We start from the raw sequence: 27,194 nt of genomic DNA on the forward strand, positions 1-27,194 counted from the left end.
TGGAGGAGTAACTAAAACATACAGCTCACCAGTCTGCCATCTTGCCCCGCCTCTCCTTGCCTTTTATATTTAGCGCTATCCCACCAGTAGCCAGGCATAAACCACTGTGATGAATTAGGTTAGAACTGGGCTACCAGGGCAAAACGCCACCTTAGTAACTTAGGTCTTGTGCTTCATGACTCACAGACCCACTTGGGACCCACCCACTGCCTTCTCTAAGCTTTTAGGTAAGTTCGGAGTCAAGTCAGATGATAGGGAAAGGGGTACTCTGGCAGGCGGGTTATAAATAGGAGAAGGCTGTCACAGAGGACTGCTACAGCAGTGATGTGCAGGGCTTAGAACCCAGCTTTCTCTGCTGCCTTATGGGGGATCTTCCTCTCTGGGAGCAGGGTTGAAGGAGGCCTGGAGTGATCCTGTAGTGGTTTGTAAATTCTCCCTGTGTTTGATTATCTCTCTTGTGCTTCCCTCCAGTTTGCATGGGTATCTTAGAGTTGATTTTATTTGCCAGTATAGAGCGCCTAGAAGCAGCAAAGTGTTCATGTACGTGCACACACATACTTAAGAGTGAAAATAATAAAAGAGTAGCAGAAGTAAAGGGGCAAAACTTTATTTTTTTTTAAATCAGGGATTCCCTTATTTGGTTATTTCTTGCTTTTTCATAATCTCAGCATTCAGAAAAGTCTCTTCTGAATAACAGTGATGGGTATGTTTTGTTAGGTGATGCATCTTGCTGTCATGCTGTTATAGGAAATATAAAATGGAGAGGGGTTGTGGAGAAGGGTTGCAAGGTCTAACCAGGCATTCCTTACAGTTGAGTCTTTGATGTGACTATTGGCATTATTAAATTTATATATATGATGGTGATTGTCCAGAGTATGCCCCATGTTTTTAGGAAAATGCTTTAAGAAATGAGTTCTGCTTTTACTTTGTAAGTGAAGTAATTGAAGTTTAGTTGTTAAGGTTCTTCCATCACCCTACGTTCCCCTCTGAATTCTTACACTTTTTCTTGGGCAGTTCACCTTACTTACTCCATTTTGTAAATAATTTATCCTGTAGACATGCATGTATTTGTGGGCCTTTTAAAGGATTTTGTTAGTGAACTCTTTAAGTCTACCAAAGGAGCTTCTGTGTGACCACCATTAGAACAAAGCTTCCTAATTTCAGTGTCATTAAGTCAGCAGCTGGTGCAACTGAATGCAAAGGAACAAGCATAGTTATTGACTGTTCTCTGTAAAAACAGCCTGAACAGAGAATTTCCTTAAGCAACATTGAGCAGGATTTGGAACTTCCTATGCCTCAAAAAGTCTTAGAAAGATTTACAGAAGTGCAAAGGTCACCATTACTGCATGTGATGATAACCCCACCCCCAATCCATAGCAGTTGATGTCTTTAAAAAATGTTACATATAAAAATCATATGATTAGAAATCATAAGCAGAAAACAAATAATCAATAAAATGCATGGTCATATCAGTTACTCCTGGATTATCTTTAGTATTGTTAAAGGAGTTGTGCTGACACAAATGCTGGCTAATTTAAGAACAAGCAAGTTTAAAAATTATAGCTTACATTATAATGATTGCTGTTTTAACAAGTATCGTGTTTACTTTCTTGTAGGTAGTTAAAGAGAGGAATTTTTATATGAATTTTTATTTATTATTCCTATAAAAATCTTGGAAATAGTAGGTATTCAGTAATGGTATTGGCAAGAATTCACTTATGTATTTTTTCCACATTAATTATGGTTTCATTAATTTTTTTCTAAAGACGCTTATTCCATGTACTGGAGAGTGTATTAAGTACTAATAGGAATGCATGATAATATGCATACAAACAGTTAAATAGTAATGAAACTGGGTTCATGCATATGAAAGTAAGTGGTATAGATCTGTTTTCATCTGTTTTATTTCCAAGTAAAATTTCTTTCATGGAGAAGACTTGGGGGTTTCCATTTATACATGTCTGAACATTACCCCCACGTTCTGTAATCTGGAATCTTAAGTATCTATGGTATAATGTCAAATTGTTTCAGTGGGAAGGAAAATTTAGTCTAGGAGTTGCTGTTTATTAGATTAGTATGTTTTGTACTCTTTTGTTAATACATAAAGAGTTGCTCATACTTTTTCAGTGGTATGGATTCAAAATAGGAAAGGTCAGCATACAGGGTCTTGTTTCTGATAGCACGTTGACGTGGTTGACCTCTTTAACAATAGGCCACGACCATCATCATTTTTTAAAACTACTTGGTTTTGGTGAATCCATTGTTTTTGGTGAATCCATTTTATTTTGCTGTCCGTTAATTTTTTTTTAAGTTTATGGAACTTGAAAAAGAAATTTAGTGACACAGATTAAGGAATAATTGTTTGCAAATCTCCTCCCTGCACTATAAAGTAGTGTTTCCTTTTCTGTATCTTATTTTTATTTCTCTCAGGTTTTAAGGAGAACTTGTTTTTGGTGAATCCATTTTAGTTTGCTGTCCGTTAATTTTTTTTTAAGTTTATGGAACTTGAAAAAGAAATTTAGTGGCACAGATTAAGGAATAATTGTTTGCAAATCTACTCCCTGCAGTATAAAGCAGTGTTTCCTTTTCTGTATCTTATTTATATTTCTCTCAGGTTTTAAGGAGATACTTGGGTTTACTTGCTGCCAGAATTAGGTGGAAAAGTAGTGTTAGGAAATTCATGATGACTGTGATTTCATAGATTATTTGGCTTATATTTTTAGAGTTAAAATACATATTATTTCCATATACCTCTCCTCCATCTCATGATCATTAAATTGTAAATAGGTATCATCTTTAATGCATATTAATTATTAAGGTTTGGTAGTATTTTGAATAGCATTACAACCTTGTAAAGTTAATACTGTTTTATTTTCAGTTCTATTTGGGTACTGCCTTTTCAACAGAAGAGATGTCAATATTTGGTCAGTTAGTCAAAAAAGTTAAAGTAGGGGGGCATGAAAATGATGTATACATATCTTAAATGTTTTATTCAAACATAAAACATACAAATACACAATTTTTTGGCAAACCTTTGATGTAGGGACAAGATTTTTCTTTGAGAATGGAGTCCACTGTCATCTTTCTTACCAACATATCATACCCATAATGGATTATCTGTTATTTCTAGTTTGTTTCTTTAAGGCAAAAACTTACATAGTTTTGAAGATACTTGTGATTTATTTTCCCCCAGTATTGTGCAATTGTGTTCCCATATATTGTTCATCATCTGTTTTGTTGTTATTGAACTTATTTTGAAAAATGTAGTATTTAAAAGACCGTTAAAAAAATAATACAAAACCCATACAGAGAATTCCAACATACTACCACCCCCAGATACCCAGATCCCCCAAATTTAACATTTTGCCACATTTGCTATTCTTTCCTTCCTCCCACCCTCCCTCCCTTCCTTCGTTCCTTCGTTCCTTCCTTCCTTCCTTCCTTCCATTCATCCATCGATTTAACTATCTTTCTGAACATTTATTGGATTGCATACATTGTACCCCTGAACATGTAATATTTCCATGTATGTTTCTTAAGAACAAGGATATTCACTTATGTAACTGTCTTAAGTACAGTTATCAAATTCAAGAAATTTAAGATTGATATAAGCTTACAGTTTATATTCCAGTTTTTTCCTATGTCCCAATTGTGCCCTTTTGGGCTGGCCTTTTCTCTGTTATTAGTTCCAGTCCAGGATCATGGATTGCATTTAATTGCCATAGTCTCTTTAGTTGCTTTTTTTTTTTTTTTTTTTTAAGTAGTGGGAACCTATATACAATGTAAATTTTTCCATTGTACTTCCAAGTATATCATTCAGTGGGATTAATCATGTTCATAAGGTGGTACTACACTCACCACCACCATCCATTATCAGAACTTTCTTATAATCTCAAACAGAAACCCTGTGATATTATGTATTAACTTTTCATTTTCACCTGGTACCTGTACTGTATTTTCAGTCAATATGAGTTTGCACATTCTAGTTATTTTATATAAGTGAAATCATGCAATGTTTCTCATTTTATCTCTGACTTATTTCACTCAACTTGATGTCTTCAAGATTCATCCATGTAGTGGCATGTATCAGGTATCAGAACTTCATTCTTTTTTAAGGCTGAGTAATATTCCACTGTGTGTGTATACCACTGTTGTTTATCCATTCATCTGCTGATGGACTCTTGAGTTACTTTTGCTTTTTAGCGTTTGTGAATAATGTTGCTATGTACAAATTTAACATCAGGTTTTAAAATTATTTTGTAACCGATCTTTTAATGTTTTCAAATCATTCTGTTTATTTTTCATAGAAACAGATATTGTACTTCTTCTCATACTCCTGTTTTACTTGTTTAATTTATATATCATTTAGTGAAACCACATTATTACAATACATAGCTGCATAAACAAGTTTAGGATCAAAAACTACTCATAGTAAGAATATGGCTCGGCTGACGGGAGCAGAGTACTTGGGCTGCTCAGAGAGGAGAGTACTGGTTGGAGCATTTCCTCGTCATCCATCACTATGATTTACAAAGGGAATGGCGGTCATTGGTTAATCTGGACAGTTGGTTAAGTGGAAGTTGGTTAAAGGGATTCTACCATATTTGTCAGATTGATACTAAAAGGATGTTTATCTCTGTTACTTGGTGTTTCAGTAACTAGAAGAGCTTAATACAAATTTGCCTACTTTCCTGTATCCTGTCTCCTCCACATCATTTATAAAAATGTTAAATAGGACTACTTTGAGCACCTGTCTCCTGGAAGTCCTCCTGCGTATTCTTCTCTTTCTCTGTCATTTGTTTACTGCTTTAACCACAATGGAATGTAATTTTTAAAACTAGTCTGGTTTGTTACACTCTGTTGATTGCTATCAAGTAGAGTGAGTTCTCAGCCTACTATATCGTTAATTCCAGGTTGCTTTTACCCTCTCAATGTATTGTTTAATTCAGTCTTTAAAAGGCCTTCATTTTGAAATTTCTGTAGTTGGATACCATGTTAGCAACAGTATGGTGGCTGCTTGTAATTTTAATTTGAGCCAACAATGTACAGTTTCCACTTGAGTTTTTAACTCCTTGATAGTGCCAATCTGTTTTGTTTTTGTTTTTTTTTTAAACATCTAGTTTAATAATTAGGATTAGATTCTCTGCTAAGTTAACCGCTGTTTGATTTCAGTGCCTCCACCCTGTTTAAAAAGCTTAATTGGTATTGCAGTATTCTATATAAAGACCAAGGAGATAGTTATTCAATTTCACTTTTTGTTTTTCATCCTAAGTATGTGCTTTGCATTAAAATTTTCTATTTCCAAAGGGTTTTTTTTTTTTTAAAGTAATGTTTTTTTATTCACTTTGGAGTTTCCTTACAAGGTTACTCTCAGATTTTTTCTTGACAGTCCTGATTATTAATTTACACTTGACCTGTTAAACTTTGAGGGTTTTCCCTATATTCCTTGATATAGGGCTCTTATTCCAATTTTTGAAAGTTTTTTATTTTTTTATTTTTTTATTTTTTTTATCTTTTCCATTGCTAGTTAGCCATTTATGTCCATACAACCCCTGCTGCCTACCACCCCTCCAGCCCCTACACACAGGGCCTGGCTTGCCTGATCTTTTTGATCCTTGGCAGACCTTTATCTTGGGCTATGGATAAGGTCTTTAAAATTGTCTTCAAATTACTTAGGGTTTATTTTCTTAAAGCTGCATGTTTCCTTTTTAGCAATAATGACCTACTTTTTAAGAATTGACTAGTGACTTGCTATAGCCATCTTCCATCTTCCAAGGCAAGAGAGATGTTACTATCCAATTTGGCAGTGATCTTTTCCAGTGGGCAACTATCTTTGATTTTTAAATATGAAGTAAAACTCCCCTGTCCAACATTCAGAGGCATGCCCCTCCCCCTTATAATATGAGAAATGTATATTCACATTTTTCATTACCATTATCCTTGCTATTTTCTTTTCACTAACTTAATTAAAAATAAGAGAATATTGTTTAAAAGAAGCATAAAAGCAATACCCCATAGTTTGAATATACGTACTCTTTCAATATAATGCATATATGATTTGGTAATGGCTGTATTTATCAATGAAGGGAAATTATTTATAGATAAAGAAAAGTATGCTAGACTATTAGTGCAAGTAGCTTATGGCAGCAAATGTTCAAAATGTTCACTATCTGCTTCAATAGGCTTTTGAGAATAATGTAGAACAGTCTGAAACTGACAGACACATGCATCTGCATTTCTTCTTATTTCACCTTTTCATCATCACCTATATAGCTGCAGGCCTTACTAGACTGTGGTTGTGGCTAGGACCATGTGATCCACAGTGACCCACATTTTCTGTTTATGTGCCTACTTTCTGCTACAAGTTCTCTAGCCACCTTCAACCTCTCTCCCAGTCCTGTTGTCTCCAGGTCCCAAGAGGACATCTTAGTGTACTCCTATGAAGCAGTCCATCATCTAGTTACCACGGAGAGTCTTCAGCATCTCAGTATTCTGTTTGCTCATATTCTCTCTTCGTATGAGCTTTGAGAGGGTTTCAGGATTGCTAATTCTGAGTACTGCAAGAATCTTCATTTCATGTCTAGAGCGGTCCTTCGCAGAGCTCTCTAGGTTGTTAGCCTTTGACAGAGAGTGGAGAATGTCCCCTGAGGTCACTCCATACAGCTGTAATCTGCAAACATGTTGCTCATGTAGTTCTCTCATATTATTCCTGCCTGGTTTATGGGCTCAGAAACCAGGAATTTGTTGTGGAGCACAAAGACATAATGTCCTCTATCCCTGGTTTCTGTGCATATCCCATCCCCACCCCATCTTACAGAAAACAGTTCCACACAGACGCTCATGTCATCCTTGAACCAAGAAAAAAAATCCTGTGGGCTCAACAGATTTCCCATGTTATTATATACACCTAGGTAGTTTCATTTCCATTCTAGTCCTTAGGGCCTCCAATAGAGGTAAATGAAGGACCAGGTAAGTTGCCTCATAATATAAATAACAATTTATATTATGAAATGATCACATGGATAGAGTTTGTGTATGAATCACACCCAGAGTAGTATAGTGTTTATATGCATATGATGTATGTGTGTGTAATTCGGATGCACAGTAGTATCAGTGGGAAAAAAATAAAACAGCATTGATTTTGAAATAACTTAAAACCAATGTGACTGCACAAATCACATAACCTTTCTAGGCATTATTAGTAAAATGTGAGATTTTTGCAAGATCTAACAAAGGTCCTTTATGGTTCTGAAATTTGATGGCTAGTTCAGTCACAAAATCCTCAACCTGTTCTATCACTGTGTGAATTATTATATCTGTAATGACATTTACAACTGACCTTTTCACACTGAAAACCTCCATTGTATTTTTGTTTATTAGCCTCTGCAGGAGAAAGAATTCACAACTATTAATTTCATGGACATTTTTCTGAATTATGCCAGCAGTTCCTTGCATGTATCATCAAAGACAAATTTCCTGAATCACTGGATTAACAGAAAGAAAAAATTGCAGTCATCCATGTCTCTTTAAGGCTGCACTGCTATGTAATACCTAACTAAAAATGACTGAATGAGTTTGAAGGCAATATTGGTGACACTTTCCTCTCTTAGGTAGTACATACATAGTGTCTACCACTTACTAGATACTCAGTAGATGTTTATGGGATGAACAAATAATTGTGTAGTAAAATGCATTTTAAAAATCCATTTTGTATGTACCCATATATTCTCTGAAGATTCCTTTCTTACGTTTTGGTTGGGACTGGTGGAGAGAGGCAGTTTTTCACGACCAGGAGTGTAAGATGGTAGTGCTGTTTTTTAACTGTGACAGATGGAGGAATTGAGCAGTGAAGGGAGTAGGATGTTGGTGGTATTCTCTCTTTTGGGGACTTGATTGCACCCCTTTTAGAAGAACCGTTTTAAACCATTGAACCAAATTATTTCATTTGCTCCATGTCCATGGAATCATATGGAAGCTCTTTCCGGGCATAAATCTCGTGTCCATGGGGCACTGAAGCAGTTACTCCAAATGCTTTCATTTGGAATAAGAGTGCTGTGCAGACCTAGCACTGAGTTATGACACCAGAATATCAGACGGTCCTACTTTGCAAGTAGAATAATCTTCTTACTAGCATGTGGTAATTGTAAAAGGAAGTGAAAAACTCTGAGGAAAAATTATAAACTCTAAAAGAAAATCTGGTAATCAAATATATAAGAACACCCTTTTTATTGCAGTGATGCCTTACACATTTTTTGAAAAAAAAATTCAAAATCCATTTGAGTATTTAATTACTAAAGCTTGCTGTGATGGCAAAAAATGCTTTATAAAGCCCTCTATCATCTTATGCTGACTAGGTGTATTTAATTCTTACTCTGATACCTTGTGTTGACTCCCTTGTTGAAAAAGTGCTAATATGAGAAATATAACTTTAAAAATTTTGACTGATTATCAAGTATCACTAAAATTCTTCAGGAATGTATTTTGCCATACAATGAAAGAAATAAGAATCTGTTGTATAAGATTATATTATATAGCAAATTTGATGTCCTTGAAATTTAACCTGTAGAAATAATAATACAGACTCTGGATGTCTGGCGTTGGCTTTCAGTTGGCTCTTTTAGGTTCAAGCCTCTGAGAGCATTTTGAAATTTTTACATTAATTTGTGCTGAATTTGACCTCAGAAAGGAGACTTTTTCCAGATTCAAAACGAAACTAAATATTCATATTAGGGATTGGTAGGGGGAAAACAATCTATCTTCCACACAGGAGCAGACTGCGTAAGAGTTCTGCCAACTGGCCTGTTTGTGAGAACTAGTGAAGTCATCAAGCCGGTGCTATTTTAATACACTGACACAGTACACCCAGGCAGCTGGAGGTGCTGCACAGAGGAAGCTCAGAGAGAGAGGTTTTCAGAAGCAGAACATTTTCCTGATGACTGACAGCATCACCATTTCATACCAGCTGGGGCTCTGACATCTCAAGGAAGCATGAGGGGTTGTGTAAAGGCCAGGCAGAAGGAGGTTGAAGAGGACCCCTAGCCTGTACAGGTTATCTGAAGCGGTGTCTCACTGTCAAGTTAACCAAGACTATCCAACAGAATAGGTTACCACGGGTAAGGAAAATGGTGATAGTGAAAAGCTGGAGATGAAATCTTTGTTTATAGAGCAAGAGAGCTTTTAATTTTTTCTAAAACAGGTCATAAATGCAAAGGCTGCCCTTCTGCTGACACAATCCTGTAGAAGATTAGAGCAAAGTAAAGGAAGTGGGATACATATCATATATAATTTATCAACATAATTGAAAACAAATTGAATACGGTGATGGACAGTAATTTATTTCAGAACAACCCCAAAGTGGGAGAAAATATTGCTAAATTGCATTTTTCAAAATCCTTAAGCAAAAGACCTATCACTTGTAATTTTGTTGTTGTTGGTTATCTGAAATGCAATTTAATTTTCTGGTTGTGAACTCTGCCTGGTGGGCTCTGTCACTAATTCTTTAGAAAATCATAAATGAATATTTGATTGTAGAATCATGTACTGGAAGCCATTTTAACCACTTCTGAAATAATCTAAAAGTATACCCAAAGCCTCATTGCTTTATAGACTTATAAAAAGTCCAGAAACATCAACCAAATGGAGGTAAACTTAAAGATAATGAGATACTGAGTTTTGAGTGCTAAGAAATGAACTGTTTTTCAGCTTTGCTGAGGAAAGTGTTTTAGCTTCTAAAAGCAAGAAGTCTACTCAGATAAGTAGTTCCCTACAATAAGGAGTTAATCAAACCAGACATTCTAGCATGAGTGCACTTGGGGGTCATGACTGTGAAAGCTGCCATGATTCAACCCTGATTTAGCAGTGAAAACCCAGAGACAGGAAGCTGCCTTGTTTATTGGAAGTAGGGTAACCACAGTCTCAGACAGCTGAAGAAGATTCCGCTGGCACTTTCGTTCTGAATAGTAAGTCCTAGTTTAAAAAATAAAAAAGCCAAAGTATTTGTTATAGGTGTTCATGTATTTGCTAAAACTGAGAGTTATTTTTTGTTGTTGGCTTCTTAAAATTTACAGTTAAAAAGGCACAATATTTACATTACTTATTCAGTAACAATTACACATTTCACAAAGCAATCATATATATAAGTCAAGGTATGAAGGAGTGCCTGGCTCTGAGTTCCATATTATTTTATGAATTTGAAGTGATGTAATCTTTTTTTGGAAGACACTTCTTTCACTCTACCCCAAGCGACGTTTATTCAAAGATTTCTACCGTGTTTTAGCAGAAAAAAGACCAGAATAGCATTGGGATTACTGTGAGAGGGGATGGGCTTGCAGAACAGTTTTCTATTATTTGATAGAACTTGGGGCATCATTTGGAGCATCTTCATTTACAGATGAAGAAACTGTGGCCCCAAAGTATTTTTCTTACTTGAAGTGTCAAAATCTAAAGAGTATCATTGAAATTAGGTGTATGGATCTAATTGAGAGCTATTGTTATGTTCAACAGGCTTGCCACTTTTGAGGGAAATCAGGAAAAAATTTTCTAGAAAAGGGGTCCATCCAAGCAACGCTCAATAAAGGCAGCCATTTTATTTTACTTAATGGCCAGTAATATTGTTATTATATTTTACTCTGCAGTGATCCAAGGTGCGGATTTAAAAGACTATTTTCATATGGGCAGAAGTATTGGGCCACGCAAGTGAACACAGGGACCAAGGTCTTGATTTAACCCATGTAAGTGATACCTCTGCCTTCACCACAGTATATTAGAAAATCATTTCCCTTCTGGTTAGCTACAGTGTGCGCTCTATCAGGAGTATTGTTTGAGAAAGTAAAACCTTCCAAAATTCAAGATGTGGATAGAGGTCAATAAACATTTCCAAAAAAATAGATAATAAGAACAGCAGTCCAAAGTTCAGACAGTGTCTCTTTCACAATCATCTATTCAGATCTTCTCTTCCTTCCAACTTCCCATTCTACTTCTTACACTTTGCCACGTATATGCGATAACACATATTTATGTGTGTTACTTTTGAATATACACTTTAAATGACAAGAAAATTATGTGGTAAATGTCTTTGCTCCCATATTACAGATGAGGTAACTAAGTCTCTAAGAAATTTATAAAGATTACTTATCTAAAAAGTAGTTGAATTCTGCTTCAGTTTTTGTTCTCCTTCTCTGTCTCTTCATCTGGTTCTCCTTTTTGTAAGGTCTTGGCCCCCTTCTTTTCACACTTCTTTATCTTTCTCCTCTCCGTTTGCGTATAATACCTTTCCCCTGTTTTTATTTTTCCTTTTGTAATAGCAGAAGTAACTTTTAAGTGGTTACTATCTCTAATTTACTAATTAGAATTTTTGTACTACATTTTAAAAACGGGGGAAATTACATTTTATTTTCTTTTAAAATATTGAATTAAGTTGAGATTTGAGGCCATTGATTCAACTCACCTCTCCTATGTGTCAATGACTAGTGATAGAAAAAGTAATTTGTGACTCCAGTTTAAGAGATGAAGCTGACTCAATGATTTATCTTGAAAATTACCTTTCATTTATGGACATTTCATCTTGTACTAACTGACTACTCTGGTCGTAAAAGGCACCATATTAGCCACCATTTCAGTTGCTTTAAGTCTGTCTTCTCAGAGTACAAGATCTGCTGTAACCTGACCTATGGGAGCACAGTGAAATTAGTTAAATTCTTTTCAGAAGCGATGGGAGGAAGCCACAGTTCCCTCCCAGTCTCGGGGGATGGGGCCGAGCTTTGTGGTAGCCGACCTGTGGCCCCGCTTCTGTGGTACCATCTTGAACTGTCTGTCCCTATTCCATGCTGTACCTACCCACACACTAACATATGTTCTCTCCCTTGTTTTTTGACAAAGACCATGTAGAGTTAGCTTTATAAAGGGGAGACTGAAAAGTACTGGTACTGATGTTCAGCAACAGAAAAGCCTGAAATTAAATACTAGTCCATGTTTTTCAAAGTCCGTCATGAATATATAAGAGCTTGGGCCCTGGCCGTCCACCCTGGTCCTCAGCCTTACTCTCTCCCTCTCATTAATGGCTTCCTGCAACTTAAAGAACTCATTGCATCCTCTTCATTATGCAGAGTGCTACCGCTCTCCCTTCATGCCCTCAGACCCAGTGCTGGGCCTCTTTTTACCCACGAACAACTTAATAAGATTTTCTGCTCAGAAGTAGACTAACTCCAGGAGTCCTCCTTTCTCCTCCTTTCCCAGGTCCCATAAGGGAGGGGAAGATTGCAGATTTATTTTTCCACTGAGATGAATGTACCCCCTTCCCCTCTTCCAAAAAGACCAGCTTCTGAATATTTATCTACTTCTCTGTTACATATAGAAATAAAGCCAAAACAAATTATGATAATTTCAGCTCTTTGCTTGAGTGGATTTTGGATGAGTTGGCGTTTACTGTAACTTTGACATAATATTTTTTAGCTTGACAGTATGGTTGGGTAACACAATTTTCATTTTCACAGATTACTATTCTGAGCCTATTTGTATACCAGATCATGGCAAATACTTAAAAGTTTCACTTCTCTTCTCTGTGGAAGGAACTCTTTATGTTAAATAGGATTCTTGTAAATTCAAAGAGATATATTGCATAATTTTACACCTCTTGCCATCTAAGTTGAATATCTTACTCGTAACGCACCATATGCAGTGTTATTAATCTTTACTGTAAGTAGAATGACAAGTGAGCAATAAAAGTCAGGCCCTAAAAAAAACTACCAACAAACATACAGGGAAAAAAAATCCCCTAACAGATGCTTCAGAAAGAAGTGACAGTCAGTGAAATTTGGGTTACATGTATGTTGCGTAACTGATGAGCCCGTGTGGACGCTCAATATGGTCCTTGGTTTTCACTTCAGATCACAGCCTGGGCTCCCTTCTTACTCCCTTGCTTTCTTCTTCCTTCCCTATTGCCCTTCCCTGTCCATCTCCCAGATCCTGTGAAAAACGTCTTCTCTGGTTGGGAACTACTTGATTCCTTATCTCTTCTTTTCCACTCTGCAGGCAGGTCTCTGCATTGTCTGGACCTGAGGTCTTGCTCTGAACTGGGTTGAGTCAGCCTTTGAAGGTGGGTCAGCATTGTTCATGCTTGATGCTACCTGTGTGTCTTTATTGCCCACCTGTACACATCCATTGCCAACTTGGACTCACAGGGATGTTTTTGCTATTGTTATTTGTGCCTGCTCTGTTACCTGCACCTCTGAGTTGTTCCTGGTCCTTAGCATGCATCCATTTATTCTGGTCCCAGGCTTGATGCTTTATGCCCATTGCCTGCTGGCTTCCTGCTGCCTGGAACAGCTCGGTGTTCAGGGTAAAATGATGTTGTAGTTTTTCTTTCTAACTACAACGATTCCTTATCCATACCCTCTTAGATTACAAGGAAAATTTTCTGTGGACTTACTTTGACTGTTGTACGGCCTGAGTCATAGAACGCTCTGCTGACAGAGAAGCTAAGACCCGTCCCAAAGTCAAAAGGGTCTTGAAATATCATTGTGGAAAGTAGGTTAAAGGATGATGACTGTGCCTCCATGTGTTTCCATAACTCTTGGATAGATGCTGATGAGCATCTCATAAGCACAGTGATACATATATATAGACACCTGGCTCTCTGGGGCGAGCTGTGCTTTTTCTGTTGCATCTTGTAAAGAACCAAGAAAATACAATTTAGAAGTATCTTCACATATTCTGATGACAAAGTAAATGCTTTGTATTGATTTGTTATTTTGGCCTATCAGCACAGCATAATTTTTCTTATAATAAATTGTTTTACAGTCAGGGTTTTGCTTTTTAAAAACTTACAAGCGAATGGAATGGATTTTAGAAATAGAAGTCTAAATTTTCAACTCATTTGATGCAAGGCTCCAGGGCATATTGTGTGAGAGAATAAAAGGGCAAAATCTGATTTATTAAAACTTTGAGCTGGTTTTCTTTTGCTAGTTTTTCTTCAATCTGATTTTTCTGATGCTTTTTAAATATTTAGTTTTCTGCTCCCTGGTTATATAAAATATTTTACTTACCTGGTACTTAGTGAGATTTCTTCAAGATTTTGGAAAAATGAAAAAAAGAGTAGACAAAAAGAAGTAATGTTGCCAATGTTTGATATCCTGGGACTTGAGTAGGTTTTATTCTTGGTTGCACAACCTACTAGATGCTCTTGAACAAAACATTTAAGTTCTCTTTGTCTTAATTTCCCTGACCATAAGATGTTAATCATTATAATTGTTCTCTGCTTAGGGATGTTTTTCAGTGACTTTGGGTCTCTAGGTCCCTTCGTTGTGGCCAAATTACAGACATGCCAAAAGCTTCTCTGTTGTTCTTGCACCTCATCTTCCTACTCAACATTGTACTGATACACTCTTAAGCAATATTTTTAGCACATCTTCTAGTCCAAAGAGGTTCATGTGATAATTTAAGTTTGTAGCCGTTTATTTTACACTTACAAACATATGCTGTGTGCCAAGTCCCATATTCTAGGCACGTAACCCTCACTTTTTACAAATCATTGTTCTGGGTGTTTTGATAGGCAGTGGAGGCAGATGTCGAGTGGTCTACAGCTCCAGTGACTGACTGATGGGCTTTGCATCCTGGCTTCAGTGCTTGCTTACTATGTGTCTTCAGGCAGTCTTTTTGCTTCTCTGTATTTTAGCTTCCTCTTATGAAGTGGGTATGTTAATAGCACCTACCTCATAGGATTGTTGAGAGTATTACATGAATTAATACATGAAAAGGCCTTAGGACAGTACTTGACGCCTGATGAATCTTGCTGTTTTTATTAGTAGTAGTAGCAGTGGTGGTGACGGTGTTAGCAGTGGTAGTGGTAGTGATGATGGTACTAATGAGGATAAAGAAAACAGATGTTATTTCTTGCCATTGTGATTATAGGGAATGTGTGTAAAGTAAAATCGAGTGTGTTTAGAATACAGTCAATTTTTCACCATGGAAGGCAAGTGAATTTTTTTCTCTATGTAAAATATTGAGTGGAATTAGCTTGTGTAATATATTAAGTGTAAGTTGAACGTAGTCCATCCTTGATTATTTAGGTATTTCATTTTGCTGTAGCAAGTATCTGAAGATGGTAATTATAAATATTTGGCCAAATTGAAAAAAAATCTAGATAGTATAATTTTCTGATTGATAGAATGTTTTTTTCCTGTTTCTGTAAGTTTGATAGAATGACATTCTCCTGTTTATGTGTAAGTCAATATATATGTAAATGCTGAAGGGAATGCTGGTGTGGCTATGGTGGGTGTAGAGTATGAGTCAGCCAGGGAAGACTCCAAATGTGTTAGAGGGAAAGCAAGGCTATCAGTTGGCAGAGAGGAGAGGCTTAGCAGTGAGGAAGTAGAGTGTTTTGGAAGTTTATGAGGCAGGAATGGTGGATTATGTGCAGGGGAGAGAAAGCCAGTTGCCCTCCAACTCTTCATTTCAGCTATGGGAAATGCAAGGAAAGGACACACACCCAGAGGTGGCTGTGGTTGCAGGTTTTGCTTCTTTGGCGTTTTGACTTTATTTTTATTTATTTTTTATTTTTTGGCAAAGGAGATTTATTAATTCAGGATATGAGTCATTACAGGACAAAATTATGCTGATATTAAGCATCTTAGTTATTACTTGTTGGATAATGTTTGACAAATAACTGTAACACACAGATTGTAAACATTTTAAATCATAATAAATATGGTCAGTTAGCAGCAGACTCCAAACTTCTTCTAGTTCTTCTTGAAAAAAATGTTTGATGATTTATTATAATCCACTAAGAAAGGTCTTTAGAATTTCACCGGGAGCAGCATCTAGGGGCACAGGTTCCCCACAATGCTTGGAACATGCAGTTATGAAGACAGAGGCTCATCTAAACTTAACTCATGTGTTTTGACTTTAAAACTTAGGGAGCTGGAATAGGAACTTGCTTTAGGGGAAGAATTCTCCCTTTGAGTTATTGGTGATGTGATCTGGCCAAGACCATGGAGTGTGGTGTTGAGCAGGGTAGATAATCTGCTTCTCTAGCTTTTAACTTGATTCTCAGCTTTGATAAATGGACTTATTGTTATCACTTTTTCACAAAGTGTCAGAAAACTTGTTTTCAAGAGAAATAGTCTTCTGAAGAATGGGTCTAGTAGAAAATTAAACACACACACACAGCATTCCTAAAACGGGTTGATTCAAAAATGTGATCCCTGGTATTACCTAATGATTAGCAGATGGGCAAACATGAGAATTCCTGATTGCAGCACAGTTATCCTAGAGAGACATACTCAGTGTGCACCACATTATTGTTGCCAGATAAGGGGCACTTCCAATTTAGATCACTTTTTTCCGTTTCTGGGTGTAAGAAAAAAATATAACTGACATTTAAAGCATATTTTATAGTTTAATCCTTACAGTCACTCTTCAAAGACATTATTTGTATCTTCCTTTTTTTAAACATGAAGAAACTGAGGTACAGAAAGGTTAAAATGACTTGTCTTAAGTCATAAAACTAGAAAGCTTTGGAGTCACTCTTGAAATCCCTGTTTTATGATTCAAATCCCATTTCCTAGAATTTCTGTTTGATCACACTTCTGTTTCAAGAAGTGTGCTTGATCCCAGTTCTTTCTTTCTCTCACTTTCTCTTTTTGGGGGTAGGGGTGGTGGTGGGTGGTGATAATGTCATCCTCTGAGGTAGACAGTTGAGTCCATCATCTTTGCTCGGACTCCAGTTTATACACCACTACTCTTACTGGTCCCAGGAAGGTCCTTTCTTGTTTCACTCATTTTCACATCTTTTATCTTCAATCTCCACTAACAGATTTCAAGATGTCTTTATTTTACTTCTGCATTTGATTGATAGAGTGGAAATAATTTTCCTTTGGGGTTTTGAAGGCATTCTTCTACTCGAGCTTCCATTTTGATGCCATTATGATTCCTGATCCTTTTGTTGATGACCCTCCCTCACCCTTCTCTTTTCTCTCACTGAAAGCTTGTAGAAATATCTTCTTGTTCCAAGTGTTCTGTATTTCTCAATGATGCTTCCTTTCAGGAGAATTTTCTTCAAATACAGAAATCTCTTGTTATCCAAATGTATTTGGTTATTGAGTTCAGGTAGCAGGCAGTTACATCAGGAGACCAGAGCGTTGGGAAGGAATACTGTTTCCTCCAAAGAGGACTACTTAGAAAAAACATGGTGCAGCAGTACTTCCATATCAGCCCTGGAGTGCCTGGCTTTGCACTCTTTATGCAAGAGATATAAGCTTCAGTGGTGTACAATCAACCGTTCACAGTACCATATAGTTGTGCATTCATCACCCTAATCTATTTTTGAACATTTTCGCTCTACCAGAAAGAATCAGAATCGGAATAAAAAATAAAAGTAAAAAAGAACACCCAAATCATCCCCCACCCCATCCCACCCTACTGAATAGTCTTTTTAAATGGCCCCTTCATCTTGTTTGGTGAATGTGGTATCTTCTCTTACTGCTTCGAGAATGTGAATTGTTAATGGTAGCATTTCAGCTTTATTTGTCTTCTCCCTGCATGTCTGTTTCTTCAATTTCTTTTCCAGTTTGGTTTTACCTTTGTCCTTCACCTTAAGGCTTTCATCAAGTTTCTGGTAGTCTCTGGTATGGGCACTAAATCCTTCCTAGATGCACTGAGCTGGTAAGTGAGTTTTGCAGCAGGGTCACCTGTCTGGGCTGTGATTTGGAGAATTAATGCTGTCAGGAAGTATCGCTAGACTTGATTCATGGGCTGACCGGGCTCTCCATAGAAAGACCTTGCAGATTCCTGCCTACAGATATAGGCCAGGCTGCCGGCAGCTTGCGTATAAGTGGAGAAGAAAAGTGGATGTCTCAACACTCTGTTCCCTTAACCACTCTGTTCTCCATATTGTTCTCTCTCCCACCCTATGCCCATGGACCTTTTGTTGAGGCTCTATTTTAATTTTTTTTTTTTTTTTAACCTTATGCAGGGAATAAATTGTGGGTCTTTTATGCTGGGTGAGGGCAGTTATCTAGCTGTATTCATTCATGTTTGGTATCTGGAGATCTGATTCCTATTTGGATTTTCAACCAATCCTCCTTGTTTTTGGCTAAATTTTTACCCCCATTTCTAGAGTTGTATGAAGCTGGCAGTTTTCCAGATTCTGAGAGGTTTTGTTGATTAACTCAAGTTGCTTCTTAGTTTTCCTCACTATTGGCATTGGATCATTAACCTCTGCAGGCTGCTAAATCATTTATTTCTCTTCTATTTGCTTTTGCCTTCCCAAACTATTTTTTTTCCTGTTACTGTCTCTTCTCACATTCACATTTTATGCCCAAAGAAAAATTTATGCCTAAAGAAAAATGTATTAGAATTGGGGAGAGAGTGAAAGTCTATGTGATCAATCTGCTATCTTTATACAAAAGTCATTCTTTTTGGCTATTTGGATTTCCCTTTCTGTTAATATTGTATTCATTTGTTCTGCCAAGGTTTTATCTTGGGTTTCTTATCTTTTTCTTATTGATTTGTGGAAGTTCTTTGTATATTCTAGATTTTAATTCCTTAGTGAGTTTATATCCTTTTGTTAGCAACTTTGGACCACATGATAAAGTTGCTATGTTATAAAATGTGAAATTAGATGTTGACATTGCTGGCCTATATCTAAGTACATATAATTGTATTTTTCGTGGGATTTCTAAAACATAAATACTATAATTATTTAATGCCTTACTGGTCCTCATCTTTGTAAAAATAATAGAATCATTGAAAGAACACCTCTTATGTAGAATATGATTTATATTAGTTCTTATATTTTGAAATTATAGAAACCCAACTGTGACAGAGGCTGCTTGTCCCATAGTGTCTGTTCCTCTTTCCATGATGCATGCGTGCCAACCACAATAAAGATTACAATTCCTAGGCTCTAGATGTGGGCAAGTAGCCAGTGAGATGTCAGTGGATGGATAGTGTTGCAGCTTGTAGGAACCCACCTTTAAAGTCGTCTGGTGCATTTCCTTTATCCTACTTCTTCATTCTTCAGTTTTTTTTTTTTGTTTTTTTTTTTTAGTGTGGAATGTAGATGTGATGGCTGGATCTAGCTGCCAAATTGAGTCACTAGGATGGAGTCTAATCCTAGGAATTGTGGAGCTGTGAGCTGTAAGTCTTGGTGCAGCAGTACTTCCATATCAGCCCTGGAGTGCCTGGCTTTGCACTCTTTATGCAAGAGATATAAACTTCAGTTATGCCTAAGCCACTGTCCTGAGTTTCCTGACACTTGCAGCTAAACCTAATCCTGATATACCAACTCAACCTTGCTTAATTGAAAAAGGGAATTTATTGATTACTGGCACTGGGACATCCAAAAGGTGAAGCTGGTTTCCAACACTGCCTTATGTGGCAGTTTAAATAGCGTCAGTAGTATGCTATTTCTCTGTTCTCCTTTCAGCTTTATTGTCTCTGCTTTGCTTTATTCTCAGATAGGCTATCAAAATGTAGTAGCAGCATGGTGTATGGCTGCAGCAGCCTCAAATTTCTGTCATAAAGACATTTTATTAAAAAGCGAGTACTTTTTCTGATAGCTCTGGCAAAGTTTTGGGAAAGGCAACAGTTATATTGGTTACCCATTTCTTACACCAGTCAAGGTGACCAAAGGAGAATAATACTCAGACTAGTTAGGTGTGTGTCATATGCCCACTCCTGGTGTGGAAGGGACAGGACATATTTATGCAAATATATGGACCCAGCAGAATTACTATGGAATGGAGGAGATGCTGGGAAGATAAATATATATTCAATTGTATTATATATAATTAGACTTCATATTGCTATAGTTTTAAAAACCAATATATATGTTAATTTCTTAATTTTTCTGTGTTGTGTAGCAGTACTTTCCATCGGAAACACTGGATGTGCTTGTTGCTACTATATTGTTGCAAAGCCGGCATTTTTATTATCAAGTTTTATAGATGCAGAATTGGAGATGCCAAAGAATAATGCTCATAAAGATAGGGGATGGGGAAGGTGTGGTCAGAGAGTGGAATAAAGTGCCTTGTTTCTGGATAGTTTTTCTCCATTCCTCCGCAGTGTGGGAGCTGATGTATTTCTCTTTCTCACTGATGTCTTTGCTAGGTGGCTTATTTTCCTAGATACTCTTAACAAGTCATTAAGGGCAAAATGTAGGAAGGTTTTTATTAATACTCTGACTGGAGAAGTTGTTAATTGATTGACCACATCATTATTTTTGTTATTTTGTTTTGTTTTTGCCAAAAAGTCATAGAAATAAAACATCATCTCTTAAACAGTGTTGTATATTATTGATGACAAGAAGAGGTGTAAAATTCTCCATGAGATTGTAGGTAAAGAACACTTTTTAAGGGTGTTTAATGGATTTAATGTTCTCCCCCACCATTCAGCGATTGTTGTGAAGGCCTTACTATTTTGATGTAACTAGATCCATAGCCAAATTTTTACAATTTTAGTCTTTTTGAAAGTGTGAATATTACCTTGAGTATAGAAATGCAAGCTTTTCTCAAGGAACTCTTTTCAAAGAGAAAACCTAAACCCAATATATCTTTGTATAACATACACTACTATTGTCACTTTGCATTAATCAATCCTCTTTAGAAATAGGAATTTGGTAGCTTTTGCTGATTGTCATGGTTTAGGTCCAAAATATTTGCATAATCCTCTTTGCTATATTTTAGTAAAATGTTAAGAAACAATGAAACCATTATGAGAGCAGAGAATGTACGTATACACACACACACACAGTCACAGTAATTAATTTCTGTTTTTCCACTGGGACCTGTTAATATGTTTGTAGGGAAGTTGGAATGAGATTTGCCGATGTCTCAGTTTCATTGCTCCTTTGTTATCACAGACAGAATGGTCTTAGATCAGGTTACTGTGAATAATCCTTGTCCCACTTCCCCACACCCATATTTAGTCACCATTAAAAATATTCTATTCCTTTGAAGCATTTGAATGCATTAATTTTGTTGTTTGAGATGGTTTAATCTGCCAAAGGATGAGGGTTCTTAATTTTATTTTCCTTCTGGCCATTAGCAGCAGGATAATTAGAAAAGCTTAAGCAGTGCTAGACCCTTCTTTCATCCAATCTTTCAGATTTACATACTTAATGAAAAAATAATGCATCAGAAAGGCAATCTCAGTGTAACCTTGTGGAGAGGTTTCTCAATCAATTAGACCTTACTTATCACGTATGGGATCTTATTTACCTTTCTTTTTGTTACGAAATCTTATTTACTTTCCTTCCTTTTTTGTATTTGGATGGTCTCAAGAAAGATCCTGACTATTCTTTGCTGCTTTCTTGAATCTCCAATTCATGTTGTACTAGATTTATGTCTTCTCTTTCAGCATCTCTTGGGATATCTGAGTCTTCCTACCGATAGAGATTCAGTATGCTCTCTCAATTTTCATTTGTGCTTCAGTTAATGCTTTTCTCATGTTCATTTAAGTGCTTTATGAGTTCCTGTTCTCTGAAACATTGATCTAATCTGTTTGATTGAATAAAACATTGCAAATATTTAATGTTATGTATTTATGAGGACCTTCTGAATTATATTATTACCCCTTTGACAAACTTATCAGGTCTTGTTTAATTGATATTAAGACCGGCGATCCATTGTCCTCAATTCAAATTAGTCAATTCAAATTCAGACTGTTACAAGGATTTTTAAAGCTCTGCCTCCAAAATATTCAACACTGGTGAATAAAGTCTGAGATACTGTTCTGGGTTTGTTTCTTTTCAGCAGTCTTTGGTACCCTCTGGCCTTTTGATATTATTATTATAGTGAAAATATGGAATACTGCCTGGCAAGGGAGAACTGCTAGATTAGATAGATTTTAAGGACTGAGTCTTCAAGTTGCTAATTGCATGTGAGACCTTATGTAGTAAGAATTAGCCAGTAGGTAACCTCATTCTAAATATTTAAGTAAATTATGAATAAGCCATATATGTTACAGAAAATAATAGAAAATGCTTATAGAAATTATTTAGCATGTACATGTTTTATGTGAGGGAGTTACTATATTATTATCCTTAATTTGCAGATGATGGAACTAAGTTACATTTATATAACTTGAATCATTCTACAGATTTTGACAAATGGTGGAGGCAAGACTGAATTGAGGCAGTACGAATCAAGAGACTGCTTTAAAAAAAACTGCTATCCTGCCCTGAGGTTTTTCTCTTTCCTTTTGGTGTGTTCATGTGTGTGCGCGCATGTGTGTACGCATAAGTCAGTCAGATTGTCATATATTCAGTTTTGGATTCCTTTTTCATTAAGGTATGGATGTTAGTAATTTTGATAATGAGTTTTAAGACAGAACGATTGCTGTTAAAAATCGAGCTATTGAAGTCTCCACACTCCTTTTCATCACATTTTTAGCCCTACTTTCACAGTCCTTGCATTTGTGAATGCCACTATCTTAAAATGAATGTTCAAGGTTCAATTCCACTTGATAAATACTTATTATCACCTCCTGTGTACATTTTCCCATCTGAGGAAGACAAAAAGGCAAACAAGACACATCCTTGAACTTGGACAAGGCTAATCTTATTCTTACATAAATACTTCCACAATAAACTCTTACTTAAGTAGCTCTAGTATAAGGCACATAAACGTGACAAAATATTGTGGGGATTCAGAGATGGTTGAGATGACTTTAGGACGGAGAACCTGGACAATGATTTCTTTGAGAAAGTTGCCTTAGAGCTAGTCTGTGAAGGATATGAGATTTCCTTCAGAGAGGCTTTTGAACTGGAGGAAGCAACATGGATAAAGGGACTAAGAAAGCTGTGCACAAATAGTCTAGTGTGGTTGGGTAGATAGGTATGTGGTGAGGAATAATTTTGGAAATGAGATTATACTGTGGGTTTTATTTAATGTTACTCTGGACAGTTGTGGCAGTGCAAGTGGAAAAGAAACAGCCGATTTGGGAGTCATTCTCATTTAGAATGTATAGGACTTGGTAACAGAATGGGAAACGTTTGGTTGGAGGAGAGTTCAAGGATGATGTTGGGCTTTTAGGTCAAGGAGACTTTGAAGAGGGTAGAAGGAAATGAGAGGAAAGAGCTCGTTTTCATTCTGGCCTGCTTCACTGAAGCAAGATTTATTGTGATACTTGGTATAACGTGTTTTGAATACCTCGGCTATTGAAAAACTGGTCCTTGTGACTTAAAATTGTATATTGGGTATGTGATTAAGGAGAGGGGATGGCTTCCTAATGGAATCTCAGAGAAAATGCTTAGTATAAAAACAGCTTTGTTATGTACTACATTTGGTGTGTCTAGATGAAGTATTCTAAGAGCCTCTTGTTCAATCTTAAGTGGTTTGAAAATAGAAAGAGGGAGAAGTTGTAGGCATACAGATGTTGGCACTGAGTTTATAATACCAGAAGTCCATTTCATTCCTAAAACTTTTCTTGGTGTGTAGGAGGTACCCAGGGTCTCTGGGACCTCTTTGTCTGGGAGCCAGGATTGCATGTGTTCAGTGCCATCAATTTTTTTCCCCCTAGGAATAGTGTTTGGTCTTCATTATGTAGTACTGCATTAGGTATACAGATGGCATGGAGCCTACCTTTCTGTCATCCTTGTAGATGTGCTCCATGATGACGGGAATCTTGTCTACTCTGGGTGACTATTGAATCCATGGCACTTGGCGCTTTGGTACATGGTAGAATCAAAAAACTCTAAGTAAAGTGAAGATGAGTTGTGTCCTATAGGCTGTGGCTTCTACTTCTGTCCCACTTATTAATTACCCTCTAATAGGTGAATTTTGAACTGGTGGATACCATTTTGAAGTACATAGTGTACTGCTCACTTTTTGTTAGGGAAGGGTTCAATTAAGGAACCTTTATATCTAATTTACCATTTATACATCTTAATTCGTGATACCTGTAGTTGAACTCTTTCAACTAGAATGTTTAATGCCACAGTCTTTGACTTTTATGAATTTGAGTTTTGAACAAGCCACACTGTATACTTTATTGACAACTCTAAGGGATTTTTAAATTGCGTGGTTTTAGGTAATTGCTCATGAATGAAAGTTTTGAGGTATTACAAGGTATTACAAGGTGGTGCTGTTTGTCAGTCAGTAGTTTAGTGTAGTTAGAGTTGCCATCTTTGTCTTTGCCTTTAGAGTCCAGTGGTCATCCAAGCTGAGTCCAAGGATATATGCCAAATTTTCATCTTTTATCTTAATTTCTTCAGTTTTTTGAAACCTTTGTTTTTTAGTTTCCTCCATTTCCAAAAGTAATACTTTTTGTAATAAATTTGTAATAAGGCCCAAACACAATATGGTAATATCTCTTTGTTTATTATTATTTTTACAGGATTATATTTTTTAATGTAGCATTTTCCAGATACAATGGTAGAAGAGAACCGAGAGAACTGATTAGACCAATTTGGCAGAGTGACCAATAAATTAAAATAAAAGAAGACAAGATACTGTTAATTGAAAGTTAGTCAAAAGCAAAGAGAAAGAGTCTAAATAAAATATTGTAGTAAGCTAAAATGAGATTATTTGTTTTTACAAAACTTTCCTGGGTGAGCACATGTCAGGCAAAGTGAATCCAGAGCTGTATTTGAAAAATAGTAATGTCTGTTCCAGGTTACTGTTCTTTCATTAGTTAGAGATATTTAAATTATGATAATATACAGCAATTTGTTTTACTAGGAAGTGGGCATTCCATGGTTCTACGTTTTTTAAATTAAATTGTAAACATTCTGTATGGCAGGAATTTAGCTTTTGGATAATTTGTAACATTTCCAAAGATGTTCCTCAAAAAGCAATTTAAAAGAAATATTGAGCTTTTGAAGTTAAACACAACTCCCTTCCTATGTAATCAGTCAACTTATTTTAACAGAACACTTTTTTTGCCTTTAAGTTAGAAATAAGTAAGGGTAAAGGCTTCTTTCCAGAGATGTAATTTTGATGTTGTATGCTTTAGGTTAGTAGAGACATTTAGACTCGTCATTTCATAATCATTTATTTTGTGAATTGAATGGTGATTGGCAGATACATTTGCTGTAATGTAGAGCTTGAATGTGAACCACCTGCAGATCCTCACATGTCTTCTCCACAGATTGTACTTTCTCTTTCCTCCAAACCCTGATGTGGTGGTGGGTGATTAGGCTGTGAGTTCCTCAGGATCAACATCATTTTGTGTAGCCCCAGTTTGTAGAGCAATGCCAGGCAATAATGTGTGCTTAATTAAGAGTTGAATGAATACATGGCAGACTAAATGTATGTTTATGTGTATAGGAAACAGTGTTTGCAACTGATAGGTTTTCTTAATTTGTTTTAAATTTTGATAAAATTGTAATTTCATGGGAATTAAAAAAAAATACAGGGAAATACCATATCCCTCAACCCTGTTTACCCCAATGGTAACATCTTGTATAACTATAGTACAGTATCAGGACCAGACATTGATGCAATGCAGAGCACTTATTCAGATTTCACCAGTTTTGCATGTACACATTTGTGTATTTTTGTGTATATAATTCTGTGCAATTTTGATGTGTAGATTTATGTAACCACCACCACCACAGTTAGGATACAGAGGGGTTCCAACCCACAAGCTTCTTGTGCCATCTTTTTATAGCTACCCTTGCCCCTGCAACAACAGGTTTTTAATAGTGTTCACTTTGTGCTTTGCATTAGCTATGTGTTAATGGCATTTAGATTAATTATGCTTCTGTTCATGAAAATACAGCAGTAATGATTGAATTTTGGACCCTTCTCCAGTCCATAGATTGTTCTTCTCCCATAATCAGTTTCCACTTTTTCTGCTAAAACATATATATATATATATATATATATATATATATATATATATGTATATGTACACACATATATATAATCTAAAAGTTGGTTTCCCCCAGTTATGGATTATCAACATTATCATAATGGGAGTCCATTTCCATTAATCAGAATTCATTATATGCATTGTATTCATTATCCAGAAAGTGTGCGAACCTGCAAAACGTAAATAGAATGTTAAAAAATGGAGATCCACAGTACTAATGCGTTAAATATTGACAAGTACATCTTAGAAAATGATCTTATGAATAAAAAATTGATGGAGTCTCATGTTCAATGAAATGGTGTGTCCAGAGGGTTTAACTGGTGTGACTGTGGAAGTCTTGTGCATCATCGTGGCTGTGAAGATGGATGCATATGGTAGGCTCAGGAATGTCAAAACGTGCGTGTGTACTGAAAAGGAATCTATCCCTTGGGATGAATATAGAAACCTGGATGGCAGATATAACCACCCATGTTTACAAGCAAATCAGACTCTTGTGGAGGGGGTTTTCTTTAGGAAATAGTTCACATTTTTGAAAAAGAAAACCGTTTACTCTGAGGTCACAAAGATAAAAATAGCATGACAGTGCTCACAGTGGAGCTATATATTTGTCGAACAGAGGCCTGTCTTGTTGGCATGGGTGAGAAGGCACTGTCTCCCCTCATCTCTCACTTAGAGTTTGTGGGGAATGTCATCAGTGGGACTGAAAGGACCCCCCAACTTCCTCTGCTTCCCACTTCTCTTCATACTTTGCCCTACCCTGGAGCTCCAGGTAGAGCCAAAGCTAGCTTGAAAAACCCGTTTTGTCCAGAAAAGCCTTGGGCGACAGACACTTCCCATTTCTTGGGATAGGAAAAATATTGCCACTTCCTCAGGTTTATAAACGTCGGCTTTGGGAACCCTGTGTCCCCGTGGGTTGTGTTCAGGTGTACCTGTGAGCCTGTGCTCTGTGAGCCTGGGGGCGGGGATGGGCACACCAAGTTGGGGTTAGTGTCGGGCAAGGCCTTTAAAAAATAGCTTCTTGTTTTCTGTTTTTGGAATATAACTGCCCTGTTCCAGTTTATTAATAACCAATTTTTAACTCTTGCATTGGACACTATGGGAAGTTAAAGAAGCCTTTATCTTTGAAGAACTAACAATCTCTTCAGAGGATTTATTGCCAGTGAGAGCAAAGGTTTACCAGTAGGTGCAAAATAAGAGATCATTATTAATATAGAATACTCAAAACGTTAAAAATGGAATATTTAAATACTGAGAAAATGTGTTTTAAAAATTTTAGAGGGGGTCTTATGGATTGAGTCCTGTCCCCCAAAGAGACAAGTTCAAGTTGTATACCTCCCCCACTCCTGTGATTGTGAACTCATTTGTAAACAGGATTTTTGATG

At 36.5% G+C, this 27,194-nt stretch overlaps 1 protein-coding gene across 4 annotated transcripts in view; it reads left to right on the top strand.

Moving 5' to 3' along the window:
• The window catches only part of KLF12 (Kruppel like factor 12), a 512,320-nt gene that overhangs the window by 75,776 nt on the left and 409,350 nt on the right, over positions 1–27,194 (top strand). Inside the window, exon 2 of one of the 4 annotated variants that reach the window (XM_037799597.1) lies at positions 19,046–19,134. The exons of the other annotated variants lie outside the window; for them this stretch is intronic. The gene's annotated coding sequence lies outside the window, so the exon portion shown is untranslated. The remainder of the gene's footprint in view (positions 1–19,045; positions 19,135–27,194) is intronic. 4 annotated transcript variants of the gene reach the window in all.

The sequence above is a fragment of the Choloepus didactylus genome, chromosome 12, assembly GCF_015220235.1.
Source record: "Choloepus didactylus isolate mChoDid1 chromosome 12, mChoDid1.pri, whole genome shotgun sequence".
Taxonomy (NCBI): Eukaryota; Metazoa; Chordata; class Mammalia; order Pilosa; family Megalonychidae; genus Choloepus; species Choloepus didactylus.